Genomic DNA, 19,062 nt, shown 5'->3' with positions numbered 1-19,062 from the left:
CTGGTATCAGTTTGTTTCTGGGGAAGCAGAAAAGTTCAATACTCGTCTGTATTATGTCTGGGACCAGGTCAGTTTAAGCTTTCACTTGCCAAATTATACTTAACCTTCCAAGGTCAGGGAAATCCTCAGAGAACACCTTATAGAAGCCCTGAGTGCCTGTGAGCTTAATGATGTGATAGACTTCACAAGATACAAGATTTCTGAAAACAAAGGCTTCTTTAAAGCAAAGATTAGAGTAAGCAAATTTAAAAGAGAATTGGAAGAGGGTAATTATGAGAGCAAATATGATAATGATATAAAAACAGACATGGACAATGTGAATGATTCAAAATTGTCAAAATTGTAAAATATTCATTAATAGAAAGTACTGAATATTTAACCATATAAATATAATTGTCATATTTCACCACATGACTTTTAATATTGTTATTAAGTCTCTCAATTCAGACATAATCACTATAGTGTAATGATTTGTAACCAGATATAAAACTGTGAATCATGGGATTTGTAATGCTACTTTTCTGGATTTGCTGTGTGCACACATTCTAACATTTATGTAACAGGACATAAATAAAAAGTTTTTTCTTAATCATTAACCACCTCTGTGATTTAATTTTTAATGTATGGCAGCCTGGACAATTTACCCTCAATTTGACAATTTAACCACTTACCCTGCCACATTTTATTCCCTATTTTTTTTTAAGACACATACCCTTAGACTACTCCGTATCCATGTCCCATGGCCTAACCCAAACAGAAATCTCATTTAAGACAGGGCTTGGTGTTATAGCAGCCCTCATGCCTTCGGCTGCAGCACGTGGTAACCGATGCAGAAGTACTCTGACCACCTAACTGTCTCCCTGACAAGTGCACAGGCCCCGGTAATGCACTTAATACAGAATTAGGATCCTTAAGGCCCCCAATAACTATGGTCCTCTCGTTAGCACTTACAGGCCTACTTGGTGACCTAATCGTATCCAGGGAAACCTGTACCTGGGGGACTTGTACCGGAGGAATTTTTGGCACCACCATAAACAGATCAGTTTCTTCCCCTAAAACTTCTGCTGTCGGCACCTTGTTCTCCAAAGTGGGGGGATGGGGAAAGGCTGAAACCGGACCATCCTTTCAGATCCGGGCCTTTAAGGCAGACCGATGGACACAGGGCTCCACAGATCCTGGATCTTATGACAACCTCTGGTGCCATATTCATGCAGATAAACTAACTGACCCTCCCCCAGTGGCGTATCATGGGCATGGGCATCATGCTGTGGGACTGGGGACACTAAACTTGTAGAACCACTCCCCCACCAAAACCTGGGCTACTGTCTCTGCCCCTTGGATCACATTTAGGTAGCGCCAAGGTATACTTTGTAAAAAAAACGTCCGTCATAACCAGCACGTTTTTCAATCCCGACCAAGTGGGTTTTAACACAGTAAAATCAAGGGCCAGTACATAAATTGGCCTCGAGGCCAACAGATGGCCCATAAAGCTATTGGAAAGTTGTTCCCTCTCTACACCATTTTGCAACATTGACTGTCAGGCCGGGCCAAAAACAACGCTGTTGCAGCAACTCAGTGGTGCGTTCCACTCCCTGGTGTCAGTACCTCATGATGCAATAGTGCTGGTAACACCACTTGCAACACCTCTTCTTTCCCAGTTGAATGAAACGCTCGGCGGAACAATACCCCGTCCTGCTCACAGCTGACCCAATTGTTGCAAAGGAGTCATCACAGCCTTGGGTAACTGTTGATGTTCCTCTAAATTAGGTTAGGCTTCCTGCCTCCAAAACCTTAACACCTCACCTATAACAGGATCCTCCCCTCGTAATGACTGTATATCCACAGCCAAATGTCGACACACCTTTGCCCCAGAAAATATTCTCTAAACTTCTCAGTCATGGCCCACTTGAGCGCCAAAAATTCCAACTTCATGGAACTATAATTTGCCATATTGCACTCAGTGGGCCTAAGGCTGCGCCGAGCATAGGCTATAGGCCGCACCTTTCCTTCCTGTTCCTAGGACAGAACTGCTACCTAACCCCCATGACTAGCATCCACCTCCAAGATAAAGGGAAGGGAGAAATTAGCATAAGACAATACTGGGGCAGAAGTGAGCCTGCTCTGTCAGAGCCATCCCAAACCTCGACTCTGCTTGAACCCTGGACTTAAGTAGACTCAAGACGCATCTCTTCAATCTGGCATACGCGTAACTCATCCCATAACCTCATACTCCAGTACACCTATCCTAAATGGCAACTACGCTAATCCTCTCCATCTTTTCTGTATTTTGGGTCTGGTTCCTCTCAAGGTTTCTTCCTATTGCCATCTCAGGGAGTTTTTCCTTGCCACCGTCGCCGTCACCCTTGGCTTGCTCATCAGAGACATTTCATTCATCATTCATTCATCTAATTATCATCTAGACAATTTTTTTTTACACATACACACTTCCAAATATTTTCTTTTCTTTTTTTTCTAAAAAAAAAAAAAAAAAATTATTTTTGTGAAGCTGCTTTGAGAAAATTATAATTGTTAAAAGCGCTATATAAATAAAATTGAATTGAATTGAACTTATGACCCGCAAATTCAGCTACCAGACGGTGTAGCTGCAAAACCCTCTATAAACCACTTATAATAACTGGCAAACCCCAGGAACGACCGGAGCTCTGCCACCCCTGTAGGGCGTTGCCATTGTTTCACTGCCTCTGTCTTACTTGGGTCTGTCGACACCCTTTGGCAGAGATTATATGTCCCAAATAGCCTACCTCCTGTTGGAAAAAAAAGGCACACTTAGCTAACTTAGCCTTTATCCTCTCTCGCGCCAGCCAACTCAGAACCACCTCAAACACAATGCGAGAGGCATACAGACTACAACTCTCTCTAAAGTTGTATATGTGTTTTTTACCACATCACACTCTGACCGCGGTATCCGCTGGTACCGTTGATGAACTGGGGCCGAATCTGTCAAGGGTATGTCATGAGAAAGGAGCTTGGTACATCCCAAATCACCTTTGTGCGCAAAAAAAACTGTATGAAATGTAAAAAACAGGGATCTTACCTGGTCCTGTTCAGGCTCTGACAACACAGACAGATTTAGACTTTTATTTTGAAATTACCTGACCGCAAAGCTCAACATCCAATTTAACATAACCAACGTACGGAATTAACGACCCATTGGCTGCCTGAAGCTGAAACCAATGACATGCCCTGAGACGATCCTGACCCAAAAGTACAAATAGTTCCACAAAACAACTTTCCGTAATCGTAGATACAATAGGGCCAGTATCGATCAAACAGGGCACCTCCCATACAAACAAGGTGAGGACATGACGCCATTAGGTGTGGCAAGGAAGCTAATGTCATTGAGTCATGATCTTTCCCTACCGAACGGTGACTCAGCAGCTCGGCGGAACCTAGTTTTCCGTCGGCTGAACGAAAGGCTGTCTCGCCCTCGTCAACTTACTGCAACACTCCAAGTAAGTTGATCTAACTGCTGCTGCTGGGATATTAACATCTTCCTTAGCTCTGATTGAGAATGCCCTCGCACCCCATACTGGATGCCATACGCCATTGGGGCGGACTGACTACTACCCCTCGCCCCTCCTGGCATCCCTTCTTGTTCCCACCTAATTGCTTCCCTGCCCCCCAGAGTCATTCATTTTCTTGCATCACTCTCATAGAAACATGACAAAAACCTCTCTCCATCTCTCTCCCAAAGTCTATAATAATATCTCTTGTTAAGCGAATGTCACCAAAGGGCAGTGTAAGTACACTGAACTCTCTGAGGTACTGCCTTTGTACAACAAGCAGTCCTGGACCAGGAAGAGAGTAAGAGACCTCAACCATCTGAGCAGTGGATTTATGTTTCTGTTACAGAAACTACTCCACTCTATGAAGGTCAAGACAGAGAGAACCAACACCTAGGATAATAGCCTGGCCTTATTTGCACAACACCCACACCCCCTACATTTCTGTTATAGTAGTTATATACATATATATTTTCTTAAAAAAAAAAGTTGGACAAAGCATTTCACTGCATGCCGTACAGTGTTGAATTAATGCCCAGAGTGTTGACTTGATACCATACAGTTTATATACAGTAGGTCCAGTTGGACTTAAATGACTATCCCTGTATATGTGACTGTGTGAGACCAGAACACGGTAAAACTGATTTGAATTTTATGTTTTTAAATCCTATATATTGGCAAAGAGTGTTAAATTATGTAAAATCTTCCTATGTTAAATTCCACAGTTATGTTTCACCTTATATTTACACCAGGAATATTGAAGAGGGACATGTAGTTTGTTTGTTTCTCAAACAAATTTGTTCTTAGACATGTATGATGTAGTTAAAAAAACCATAAGGTCCCTCCCCCCGTCTTTCTCTCTCTGTCTCTCTGTCTCTCTCTCTCTCTGTGTGTGTGTGTGCATACAGTACACTGCATCAGTTATCCTGTTGTGTAAAAGTCCACAAGCTGTACTTTACTACATTTACACAGGGGATGGAACATAAGTAACTTTCATAGGATAACAGTCATCAGTCATTTCACTCGGTTGTCCGATTCACACTCTAAAAATAACAAATGTAAATCCACAGCAAACTGAAAAGTGTACGAAACTCAAATTTTAAAACAAAGACAACAAATAAAAGATTTTCTATGCTAATACAGTGGAACCTTGGATTACAAGCATAATTAGTTCCACATTCCACATTTGTTCCACATTCCACATTTTGGAAGCATTGGAAGCAGGCTCGTATTTTTTTCCCCCAATTTTCTCTCTAATTTAGTCGTGGCCAATTCCTCCCCGTCACTAGGGCGCTTCCACATTAAGGCTACTACTAACATTTAGCTGGGAGGGCCGAAGACTATCACGTGTCACCGATCGCATCTTTTCGAACTGCTTGCTCACGCACCATTAGAGGCGGAGTAACCCACTCGGAGGAAAGCGCTAGCCGCTCCTTCCGTGTGCGTGAGCTCACAGATGCCCCTGATTGGCTGTAGAGCCATAATTAATGTGGGAGCACAAAGTACCTCTCATCCCTCCCCTTTCAGAGAGCTCGGCCAATCAGCTCTTTCTAGACCTCCGGCTGTGGGAGGTAACAGCATCACCCGGGGATTGAACCAGCTTATCCAACAGATAAGTGTTTTCATTTATGCACGTGCTGTGTGTGTGTGTAAAGTAAGAGGAGAGGAGAAATCAGATCCCCCCTCTCCCTCTTTTCGTCTTACATGGTTACCCCCTTATCCTTTTTTTATTTAAGTTTCACACACACACAGAGACACACACACACACACACACACACACACACACACACACACACACACACACACACTCTTATCAGAAAGTAATGCTGTAATGTAACTGATTACTTTTTAAAGACAGTAATTTTGTAATGTAATTAGTTACTTTAAAAAAAAACATCCCCCAACACTGGTGTGGAGTCAGGATTCAAGGCAATCCTTGAGTCCAAGCAGTTTAGGCCTGGAGCAGAAGAGTTTTCATCGTGGGTTTAAAAATGAACAAAGAGGATATTAGAGCAGCAAAGAGTCCATAAGGCCATAAAAATTACAAAGAAAGTGTCTTATAAAGCGTATATGATTGTCAATGATTTAACATGGCAGTAAGACAGTGTTGAAAAAGCAAATAAAATATTGTGCAAAAACAAAACAACACTCATACCATGTTGTCATATACAGTAGGTCTTGGAGCTGGGCCACCATATCTAGCCTCTCCTGCATACATTTCCTGCACAAGAGCAATACAATCTCCAAAAGTCTCACTTTCTTGCCATTCCTTTGTTGTGTCCCCACTTAAAGAGACTCAGAGACACTACTATAAATAGTGTGCTATTAAGTTGGGCTGAATCTAATTCTTAATTTGCTAATTAAAACTTTCTCTTTTCAATTTGTCCCTCTACCTATCACATCTACTATGTCCTGTATTAAATGCAAATATCTCGACTCTATTTCTGTTGCCATTGTTGTTTTACCTTTTACCACACAATACCTGAAAAGCACAGTCATGCTGGAATAGGCCCAAACTGTTGCCACAAAGTTAAAGGCATAGCATTGTCCAAAACGTATTTGTATGCTGAAACAGTAAGATTGCCCTTTACTAGAGATTAGGGAACTGAAACCTGAATTCAATAATTAACAGGTTTAGCCAAATATGTTAGTCCAGTGTATTTCTGTCCATCTGAACATTTATCATGCAGCCTACGTTTATTGCTTAAATTCTTTTTTTTTTTAACCAAAAAGGTTTAAATGGGTTTATCTAAAAATCTAACATATACAGTACATATAATGTTTAATATTAAGTTCTATAAATTATCAATATTAGATTTTATCAGGATAAACGTTCAAAATGTACAGTAAATATATTTTTACATTTTTTTTTTAGTTGCTCATTATCATTAAACAATTAGGTCCTTATGACATTTGTGACCTTATGACCTTATCAGGTAAAATTAAAGCAGCAGGACAATAAAATAAAATAATTGTAGATAAGGAACACTCCATATGCATTTATTTCACAAATTTAGAAATCATTGATTGCAATTAATATTTTACATTACACACACACACATTAACGGAAAGACTGTCAATTAACTAAGAACATCGCTAATAAAACTCGTGTGAGCGCATACTAACGGAATCACTGCTGTAAAGTAAAAATAAAACAAATTACCTGCACTTTACCTTTGAAAAGAATTGTGACAGAGCAGTGTTCCCATTAGAGAGAGAGAAAGAGAGTGTGTGGGTGTGTGTATGTGTGTAAGGGCAAGAGAAGGAGGGGTGTGTGTGTGTGTGTGTGTTTGTAAAGGCAAGAGGAGGATGATGTGTGTGTGTTTGTGTGAAAGGGCACGGTGTCCAATGACGTGCGCACACACACATAGGCTGAAACAAAGAGAGAACTTTATTCTCTCTAATGAGACTTTCTTTTGCTTTACACGCACACACACGTGTTATAATAAACAGTACATGTGCGCTGTACACACATGCATACAAACACAAATTAAAAATGTTTTATGCACACACACGTGGTCACAGTGTAAACAGATGTTGATTATACCAGTCAGAGACGCCCAATAAGACCAAGCAGGGGAGATGATTACCCACAATTCTGCAGCGCAAGAGGGAGAAAAACCATTGGCTCAGTGGTGATCACGTGACACTCGGCGTCAAAACATGCATGCTACATGATACTCGGTACTCGTAAACCAAGTTTTTCAAGTTCCGCAAGACGAGAATCTTTGCTCGTCTTGCGGAACGCTCGCAAACAATGTTATTCGCAATCCGAGGTTCCACTGTATGTTTAACATTTGGAGAATAATTCTTCTTTCCGCCATTTTATCCTTTGCTATAGAAACTCTTAAGCCTCTTTAAATTCTCCTCTCTACTCTTAACAATTTTTACCTTAGGAGCTGTTTTTAGGGCTAAGATGTTTTGTTATTAAGATTTAGTCCTAAATTTAGGGGAAATTTTAGGAAAATGTCATAATTCTAGAATCTTCTTTGAATTTCATCACTAGGATTAACTTTTAGGCTTAATAAACTTAGTGAATTCGAGCCCAAGTCTCCTTGTCCACTTTTCCCTTTTCTGCTGATACACCAAGTGCCCTCCTACCTGTCTCCCTGATCACCTTAGCTGTAGTTGTTCAGTCAACTGGAAGAACCTTCTGACCACCAAAAGCCTGTCACAACTCCTCCCCGAAAACTATTTTTCCTTTTTTAACTTCCACTATTGTCTTCTGCTCTGCCTTTGTCCTTTTTACCTTTCCCACCACCAGGGTAATTTTACACACCACCACCCTGTGTTGTCTTGCAACACTCTCCCCTACCAATACTTTGCAGTCACTGATCTCTTTTAAATTACATCATCAACACAAGATGTAGTCCACCAGAGTGCATTTGTCCCTGCTCTTATATGTCACTCTATGTTCCTGTCTCTTCTGGAAGAAAGTATTCACCACTGTCATTTCCTTTCTCTTTGCAAAGTCCACCACCATCTTTCTTTAGCATTCCTATCCTGAAGACCAAACCTGCCCATTACACTCATCATCATCTCTGTAGTGACCAAAGCGTCACTTGTTTAGACGCCCTTACAGTGAATTCAATAGTGCTTCAATGACGAAATGATTTGATACGATGATGACTTAGTTTATTCTAAAAAAAAGGAGAAAGAAATAAAATATATTAAACAATTAGTATTCTCGCTATCCACACATTAAGCTTTAAGCATCAATTGAAACCTTACATCTGCTGGCGTCTTCCACTGTTCCATGAGCTCATTCTGTCGTTTACTAGGGACGCGATATTTAAACAATCTTTGGTAACAGTCCTTCGTCAGCAGGTGTCACTACATAGACAAATAATTGCTCCTACACACTGGCCCTCTTATTGTTACTGGCTTCGACAAGCAATAACAATTAAACAATATGGAGCCATTAAACAATCCAAATAATTTGTAAATTAAATATACACAACTCATAATATAATTTATATATTTAAATTATAATGCAGATTGTCAATACTTAAAGATTATTGAAATAGTTGTATACAAGTTCAAACATAAGAAAGGTAAACAATTTCACTGAATCATCATACAGGGTTTTGCACTAACAACAGATCTTAGTAATTGATCTTTCTATAACATTTAATTTTGTTTTTATACGGAGGCAACGAACAATTCCTTTGGAATCTGCAATTGTCTCAACAACCCTTCCAATAATCCAAGTTCCTCTTGGTGCAGTAGAATCTGCTACCAATACAATATTTCCCGGAATAAAGTTTCTTTTTTTGTCTGTTCCATTTTTGCCTTTCTTGTAGAGTTGGAAGATATTCTCCCACCCATTTTTTCCAGAAAATATCTGAGAGATATTGTACCTGTTTACATCTACGTCTAGTGTATAAATCAGTTTCTCTGAACAACCCTGGAGGTAGCACGTGCTGGCCCTTTAAAAGCAAAATGTGATTTGGCTAGAGGTTAGAGATCACTAGGATTGTCCAACATTGTTGTCAATGGGCGACTATTGATGATGGCTTCTACCTCACATATAAAGGTATTAAGAGATTCTTCATCTAAGGTTTGTTTTGTTACAACTGTCATTAAAGTTTGTTTTACTTGTTTGATTAGTCTTTTCCATATTCCTCCATAATGTGCCACCACTGGTCGATTAAACATCCATTTTTCTCTTTTTTGCTGTAGTGCGACTTCTATTTTGTTGTCTCGATATGTTTCTACGATTGCCTTTTTTAGTTCATTTTCTGCTGCAGTAAAATTAGTTCCATTATCAGATCTTATTTCTTGTACCTACAAATAAATCTCTGGATTGCATTGATACACAAATCGGTGTCCAGTGAATTGGCTATTTCTAAATGAATTGCCCTTGTTGTAAAACATGTAAAAATAACGCCATACCTTTTGACATCACTACATCCTCTTTTTACTATCATTGGGCCAAAGTAGTCTGCTCCAACATGGAGGCAGGTCTGGGGTTACTCTTTCTTTTGGCAAATCTGCCATCTTTTGTTCCTCAAAGTTAGAATGCAAACATCTGCAAAAAAAAAAAACACTCTAAACAAATTTTCCTAGCCAATGCATTAGCTGCAGGAATCCAATATCCTTGCCTTAATTTGAACAGCATGTGATTCCTTACACAGTGCCCTAGTTGTTCATGAATGTTTCTCAAAACTAGTTTCGAAACATGCATCTTTTTTATGGAAGAATAACGGGATGCTTTCTTCCCTCTGGCATTGCCAATCTGCCAAGTCTGGCATTGCCAGTCTGCCAACATATAGAAGTTCATTTTTAATAATAGGATCCAACTTGCGAATAGAGCTGTTTGTCTTCACATGGCTACCCCTTTTTATAGATTCAATTTCCTCAGCGCAATTCTCATTTTGACAGAAGTGCAAAATTGCATTCTCAGCTCTTTTGAGATCAACCAGTGAAATGAGTTAAATATTGAATATTAACCTTTAATCATCTCTTTTCTTTTCTTTGCGAGATGCAAAAGTAAATCCCTTAATTTCAAAATCCATGCAACAGCTTTTATTAACTTGTTCCATTTAGAATAGTAGTGTACAAGTTTATTTGTAGCATTGCATTGTTAATTTATAAGTGTGTTCACGATCAAAATGTTCCTTTTTACTTCAGGATCGTCATCCTTACTGCATGCATGTAAAGCAATGTCAAAACTTGGCCATTCTGTTTCTGAGTGAGAAATTCTGGACCGTTGAACCACATACTTGAAATCCACGAGATGCACAATCTGCAGGGTTTTGTTTTGTGCTGATGTGTCGCCAGGGTGTGATTTCTGTCAGTTCTCTGATCACGGTAACTCTGTTGGCAACAAAGGTTTTATCTCTTTTACTCTTTTTTCTAATGTATTTCAATACAGATGTGCTATCCGTCCAAAGGATGGATTTGTAGAGTGGAATATGCAGCTCAGTTTTAAGCATTCGTTCCATACGTGCGGCCAGTACTGCTGCAGTTAGTTCCATTCTTGGCATGGTGGTTTGTTTTAATGGTGCCACTCTAGACTTTCCCATAATGAAAGAAGTATGAATGTGATTTGATGAATTTGTTATTCGCAGGTATGTGACACAGCCATAACCACTTTCGCATGCATCACTGAAGTGATGTAGCTGTGCAGACCTGATGGGATCAAATTTCTTTGGTTAGATGCATTGTTTAATCTGAAAAGATTTAATGCAATTTAATCCCATTATCCATTCTTGCCACATCTGTACATATTTGTCTGGCAAATTTTTGTCCCAACCATAGTTAAACTTGCACAGTTCTTGCAGAATGTTAATTGCTATAAGAACAAATGGAGAGATAAATCCAAGTGGATTGTACACGGATGAGTCAACTGAAAGGATACCTTTTCGTGTACATGCTTGTCCTTTCAAGTTCACTAAGAAATTTAGTTTGTCTGTTTCGACACACCACTGTATGCTAAGAGTTCGTTCTACAGGTAGACTGCCGGACTCAAGGTCCAGATTCTTTATGTTTTCCGCCCTGTCCATTTGCGAGATCAAGGTTAGTACTCTCCTACTATTACTGACCCATTTGTGCAGACGAAAGCCACCCATTGAGCAACCTACTTTAAGCTCTTGGCTTAACGTAACACCATCTGCTTCTGTTGCACAGATTTTAAACAATCATCCACATAAAAGTGTTTTTTGATTGTTTTAGTGGTTTCAGATGAGAAGGAGTCTTTGTGGTCCTCTACTGTTTGCTTAAGGGCAAAGCAAGCACAACTTGGTGAAGATGTTGCACCAAAAAGATATTTTCCTGCAAGTTTTCACTGATGTCACCATTTGGCCACCACAAGTAACGCAAAAAGTTGACATGTTCTTATACCCTAACTTGATGAAACATGCTCTCTATGTCTGCCATGATTGCAACTGGCTCTTGCCGAAAGCGTAACAGAACACCAATTAGGTCACTAGTTAGATTTGGACCCTGAATTTGGCAGAGCTTTTTTTTACAAAGCCCCAAAATTATGGAATAGTCTTCCAAATAGTGTTTGGAACCTACCTAAGTCTAGGCTAAAAACCTATTTATTTAGCCAAGCATTTTTATAAACAGATTTGCCTTACTGTAGGTAAAGGAACAGATCTGGGGGACTTATGGACGTAGAGTATTATGGTGAACTGGTATGTTTAGATGCTGTCTTGATCACTCAGGTTTGCTGACGGTGAGGTGATTGTTTGCTTTACATCTCAGGAAGCCCTCATGTTTGTGTTTCCTTCTGGCTCACCCTTTTAGTTATGCTGTCATAGTTAGTCCTGCCAGAGTCTCTGCTTGCACTCTACAGTTAATATACATTCACATTATACATTGTGTGACTGTGACCTTTCCTAACTGCCATCTCTCCTCTTCTTCTCTTTCTCCCCCTCTTTCTCTTTCCTCTATCCCCCTGTCTCCCCCTTTTAATCTTTCTCTCTCTCTGTCAAGCTACACATGTCGTTCCTGAGCTGCCAGTGATCCAGACTCCCTCTGCCCTCCGGACCTGTCTGACCCATCCTGGTGCCCCATTTCTGGTTGAAGATCTCGTCACATAGATGCCCCGTGTGTCTCTTTGGGATGCGTCTGGTGTCTGGGGATGATTCTCTCTACCTAGAAGATGGTTCTGGCCTCAACTGGTGTTGGCAACTGTTTCTCTGGGGACTTGACAGTTCGATAGTTCAGGACTGAAACTTCCTACAAGTCTACCTGAGTCTTCGATAACTGGACTCCATATTAACATCAATTAACATTAACTATTATAGCTGAACTGCCTACCACCTTACACACTGTATAAATGCAGATCATTTCCTGCTTTCTGTTTCACCCAAATGAGCATGGGTTCCCTGTTGAGTCTGGTTCCTCTCAAGGTTTCTTCCTATTACCATCTCAGGGGGTTTTCCCTTGCCACTGTCGCCCTCGGCTTGCTCACCAGGGACAACCTGACCATGTTGATTCATACACATTCACATTCCATACAAACTTAAATAATACTTTTGATTGTGTAAAGCTGCTTTGCGACAATGACAATTGCTAAAAGCGCTATACAAAAAAAATTGAATTGAATTGAATTTAATTAGTTTACAATTCAAAGTTGTCCCCTAAAAGGATGCCAAACAATTAAATACAACTCTTAATTTACCCTTTTTTGGATGATACACTCCATGATGTGGAATATACCACACCTTTTTACTTTGAGGCTTAATGTCCTGTTGTGGTATAGTTTATCTTCCACTGACATTTCAGTTTTTTTCTTCAAATGCAATTTCTGGGAAATCTTGACGGTACTGCTTGATCAACAAATCATTTAGATTTGCAACAGAAATTCGGTTTACAACCAAGGGTGAATGCCTTCGCTCTTGGCATACATAATCTTGCATAAGACCATTTATTACCCATCCCAAGGGTGTTTTAACAGCATACGGCCCATTACCGTGACTGTTGAGTACTTTCCACGTTTCCATCAACTTTGCAGCATTCATTCCAATTAATAATCCGATATCTGCTTCTATCTGTGGTATTTGAACTTCACTTAAGTAGCGCCATTTATGGTGCACATCCTTCACTTTCACTGGTACAATAGCAAGCGTACACTGCTTGTTTCCTTCCTCTGCAGAGTCATTTTCTAACGATACTATGGCACTACTTAATGATGTGCTTTTAGCCTTGTTACAGTCATTTTTTATACTTTTATCTTTGTTCCTTTGAATGTGCAGAATTGTTGGGTGCAACTGTGAGCATTCATTTCAAGACAGTCGTTTTTTGCACATTTTGCTCAAGTGGCCCTTTGAGAGGCATCCAAAGCAAATTCCACCTTTCATTAAGAAATTTACCTTTTCATTATTAGACTTGTGCTTAAACAATTGTCACATGTCTCCAAAGTATGGTTATTAAAACAATATAGAAAGGAACTTTCCAATGTTTTGAAAAAGCAAACTGAAATAACTGAGATGTTAGTAAAACAACAGAAGTTATCCTTGCTTCCGGACAGAGAAATTGAAATTTTTGATGGTGATCCTCTTCAGTATAGATCAGTCATCAAGGCTTTTTAAAGAGGCATAGAAAGTAAAACCGAAAGCTGAAGTAAAATCCTTTAGCTTCTGTTTATATTTTGTTTTACCTTTAGGTTCTGATATTAAGGCAACTGTTGTAGCAAAACTACTATTTCCACTGTTATATTTGACAGCTGCTCCCTTTTGTTTTGGGTTTACCTTTGTTTCAGTCAGGTTCTGAATGTCTCCAAAGGTTGGATCCAGCATGGCTCTCGCATGATCTTCAATGAATTTAAGTAAATCCTTCAATTCTATATTTCTGCACTTGTCTTGAATTTTACAGACAACTGATCTCCACTGATCTCGTAACTTGAAATGTAGTTTTGATGCGATTATTTTTAGATTTGATGGCCTTTCCAGTTTATTCAAAAAGTCAACATCTTGCATGTTAACAGCTTCTCAAAAAAAGCATATAAGCGTAAAGCAGGACCATCTTCAGCTTTGATAGAAGACTATTTCAGTACTTTATCAATGTATGCTGCTGATATCTTAATGCTATTACCAAAGTTCCATTCCAACTGCTTTTTGTCTTCTTTATAGGCTTTATTCGGATCCATGTGCAGAAAACTATTAATAAGATTTCTGGGTTGCCCCCTTGTATATTGCTGCAGGTAATACAGTTTCTCATCCAGGCTTTCGGTTTTACTTTCTATGCCTCTTTGAAAAGTCTTGATGAATGTTCTATACTGAAGAGGATCACCATCAAAAATTTCAATTTCTCTGTCTGGAAGCAAGGATAACTTCTGTTGTTTTACTAACATCTCAGTTATTTCAGTTTTCTTTTTCAAAACAGCAGTGAGAGATGTACTGTCAGGATTAGCTTTACCAGTGGCCTTGTTTGCACTTGAAAGTTGTCGAGATGACGTTTTTATTTTGGATTTGAATGAAGAGTGTCCCTTTTAAGTTCCTTGAGTATCCTGAATTTGTCTAGGAGCTATATACTCAGTAGGTCTTTCCAACTGGAATGAGCTCAGCATTGACCTTGGATTTAATTCGCTTGCTTCTTTAGAAACCTTGACTTTGGTCATTTGTGAGGCACTGTCATTAGGCCCAACAGAATCTTCCTGCTCCTTTTCTTGGTCGTCTTTACCATCTAACCATGTCTGTAGATTCTTCAAAAACCGCTTTAACCAATCAAGGTGATCTGCCTCCTTCTCACAATCATCTTTTATTAAGCTCTGCACAGTCACTTGCAAATCTGTAAATTCTGACAAACAGTTTTTAAACGTTTCCAAATGCTTGTAAACAGTTTCTTTACTTTCATTCGCTTCAACAAGAGCGTCTATTTCATTACGTTTTCTTGTTAAGACAGAGTTTTCCTCTGCATGAGGCAATTAACTTTAAATGTTTTCTTTCATCCGTAACCTCTTGTTTCTCTTCTTCAATCATTTTGAATCTCATTTAACTCCACATTTTCATTAAGAATTACAGCTAAGTGCCCACTTGCATAATAATTAAAACAGTTTACATCGCATTTACTCACGGCATCTTTGTTTAGTCCAATGTTAGTCCGTGTTTCTTCACGTATGTGTAACAATCCATGTGGTATGGATGCCGTCCGATTTCAACATTAGCATCATGACCTTGTTGAACGTCTTAGTAAATGTTCCAAAAATATCCAAATTCAGTCCAACACCTCAAACCAAGCAAACTTTATTCCAGTGTTCTTTCCTTCAACGCAAAAGGTTTCAACTTTTGTAGTGACCAAAGCGTGATTTCTTCTTCACTTGTTTGGACGCCCTGACAGTTGTCACACACACCCGCTTTGCGACTGGCTCTAGGACTCGGAAGTAGTACGGTCGCAAAACAGGAAGCATAAAAGAAGACAAGATGGCGCTTTACATCACTCAGTCATTGAGTTCGCCTGATGTCGGTTCAGATCGTCTGTCTGCCATTTTGTAAGTACTCACTTTTTTGGGTCTACTTTCTGATTCGAGTGTGTGTTTACAGGACGCGGGTTAAATTTGTGTTTTTCCCTTGCTCCCCTTTCGTGAGATTCCTTAGACTAAATCGCATGGTTATCCTGCCTACTCGCTTGCTTCCGTGTTTGGGTTTACCATCCACGCTACAAAGGGCTAACCGCTAAGTGCGAAGTCTTTTGATCATCCCGGTTTGTTCGTGACAACAGTGAATTCAATAGTGCTTTAATGACGATATAATTTGATACAATGATGACTTAGTTTATTCTCAAAAGAAGGAGAATGAAAAAATATATTAAACAATTAGTATTGTCATTATCCACACACAAAGCTTTAAGCATTAATTGAAACCTTACATCTGCTGGCGTTTTCCACCGTTCCACAAGCTCATTACATCATTTCCTAGGGAGCAATATTTAAACAATCTTTAGTAACAGTCCTTCGCCAGCAGTTGTCACTACATAGACAAATAATGGCTCCTACATCTCTCTTCCCTTCCACAACATGTCCATCTTCACCAATCACCACTCCCTCACCTCTGTGGACGCTCTGCATCTTACCCCAACTTACCCCAGAATTTCTCCTTCTCTTTTGAATCACCTGTGGGGGCATAACCACTAACAACATTCCAATCACACCTTCAATTTCCAGATTCAATCTCATTACCCTATAAAATTTTGGCAGTGGTAAATAAAAAGCGCCAGGATAATGTTTTTTTTTTCTTCTTCCTATTTTGTCACGAGTCAACGTAGTGATTCCTGTAAAATTACAGAAAAGATTCCTGTAAAGCTCTGACTGACTTGTATGTCCTTACAAATAATAAATACCTTTCCTCCAAGACTTTGTTCATGTAGTGTGTCTTTGTATGCCAGGAGACAGAGCATATGATAGTTATTGTTGTCTGAAAAAATTTTACAAAAAATGACATGGTTGTTTGGTCAGACCCTGAAACATGGTACTGTATACAGTATGTATGCATGGCATTCTAAAGTGGGCAGGCCAAAATGTCTTTAAAAAACACCTATAAAATAAAGGATCTAGTATCTAGGCATTAAGTTATATAAATCCCAAGGAAATATTTTGTACTGTCAACTGAAAAATCGGATTTAGATCTATAAAATAATAGCAACCGCCTCATCTATACCAGTTGAATATAATAGACTTTGGTATGTAGCTTTTACATATTTCTGTCTATTCTCATGTTCTTAAAACACTTCCCTTCCAGCACAAGGTAGGTTTATTCCCTTTATGCTGTTGAAGTTGGAAAACCTGTTCTGACCTGATTTTCAACTACTGTACCTGGTGACTTTGGTGTACAGACATATCATGCATATCATGATATTACTGAGGGGATTATTTGGGATAACAGCTGCAAGGAGAAACCTAACCAAGTATCTATCACCTTTATTATTACTGGCGTGATGTATATAAGGTGGTATAAGAGCTGAATTTTACAGCCCGCTGGATTCATCAGAACTTATTGTACATGCCCAAGATCAGTTTAGAAGTTTTTTTTTACAACATTACAGCATTATATGTCTGTACCTGGTGACTTGCTCATAAGATGTGGCACAGAAACCAAGCTCCACCTTTAATAAGTTAGTGTTTTATTACTCCTAAAACTTTAATGTTGTAAAAAAACTTCTAAACTGATCTTGGGCATGTACAATAAGTTCTGATGAATCCAGCGGGCTGTAAAATTCAGCTCTTATACCACCTTATATACATCACGCCAGTAATAATAAAGGTGATAGATACTTGGTTAGGTTTCTCCATGCAGCTGTTATCCCAAATAATCCCCTCAGTAATATCCAAGGAATGAAAAAGTGAGCATAACTCGAAGGGACTCGAAGGAGATTTGTTCCTAAACACATGGGACAAATGGATAATTCAGGTAATGAATTCATAAGTACACTGTCTGTCTCTTCTTGTGCATACATTTCATTTCTCCTGTAGTTTCGTTTCTCCTCAAGCTTTCCCTCACTCCTTAGGTTTCTATTTGCTAGAATGCCTGTGAGATATGGGAGGGGACAGAGCATGATACTGTATAAAGGCAGCGCTGTTAGAATAACAATCAAGCATTTGACCTAGCTCTCTAATCGACACACTGAAAAATGGCAAATGCTAATCCACAGCAAGTGGTAAGTAAATGAAACAAATAAAAGACAACCTATTTAACTTATTTCTATGCTTTTAAATGTGTATACTGTTTAACATCTTATTTATATTTGATATAATAAGCATATATAATGTATGTTATACTTTTATTAACACTAAATTATATATTCTCTAAGCTAATGTGAAAAAAAAATCATTCATATATAGATAAGTAAATTTTTCCAGTATGCGTTCATATATACGACTTATTCTTGTAGGTTAACATCCAGCATAGGATGAATTTACGCGGAAAACATGAGTACTTCATCAAAGGGCAGCATGTGACTTTAGAAGAACTGAAAAAACAAATGTCCCAGCAGGACCCTAAAAATCCTATGATGAACTATTTACAAAAGGAGATCCCATCCTACCCAACTCCAGTTGAATTCAGGGTTTCAAATGTTGCCCATGTTACTGGGAAATCGGGATTTGATGGGATACTGAAGTCTGAACAGTTCAGACCTGGAGCAGGAGAGTTCTCATGGTGGGGCTTGAACATTAGCAAAGAGGATATAATAGCAGCAAATGATTGCTACATAAAACAGAACTTAAATAACCAAGCCCAAGTGTTGAAAAACCAGGAGCCATTTCTGGAGAAATTCACCACTTCACCTCCATTCAAACCATCTCGCTACGGTAATTATCGCTTCACGTTTCCCCTGAGTGAGCTGATGAAGTGGTACAAGGAACAGAACTGTGGGGGAGAAGAGCCGGTTCTCAGAGTGTATGAGACCGCCACCTACAAACAGGAGATTATGTACACCGTGCTGATTCACAGTCCTGATATGGCAGGAAATGAGTGTTATAAAGAATACCCATTTCTTGAAAATAATGAGTTGGTTCGTTTTCAGCATGGGGAGATTATCTGGAGAGCACAAGCCATTTGTGAAACACACTTGTATCAGTTTGTTTCAGGAAAAGCACAACGGCTTAGTTCTCATCAGTTTTATGTCTGGGATCATGTTAGTTTAGTCTTTCACTTGCCAAATAATGCATCTTTTAAAATCCCCAGAAAACGCCTAATAGAAGCCCTCGATGCCTGTAAACTTGATAGGATAGATCTCTCAGGGTACCAGGGTCCTCCAAACAATGAGCAACGCTTCTTGGAAGCTGAAGCAGAAGTAAGTAAATTAAAAAAAGAGCTAGATCATTAGAAAAAAAGAAAAAGAGCAAATAATAAGATAAAAATTAAAAAGGTGATAGGCACATGGGTGTAAATGATTGAAAATAGCTGTGAGCATGTGAAGAGGATGAAGAGCAATAAAAAATTGTAAAACATATTCATGGATTTAAAAGTGCAAAACACCAGTTTAACCTACTGTCATATTTAACCACATCTGATTTAATACTCATTTATCATAATAATAAAATCAATTTCTAATGACAACATTGTAATGTTTTGCAGTTTTAAAAAACAAA

This window comes from Clarias gariepinus, chromosome 13 (assembly GCF_024256425.1).
Source record: "Clarias gariepinus isolate MV-2021 ecotype Netherlands chromosome 13, CGAR_prim_01v2, whole genome shotgun sequence".
Taxonomy (NCBI): Eukaryota; Metazoa; Chordata; class Actinopteri; order Siluriformes; family Clariidae; genus Clarias; species Clarias gariepinus.
Note: the sequence above shows the minus strand (reverse complement) of the source record.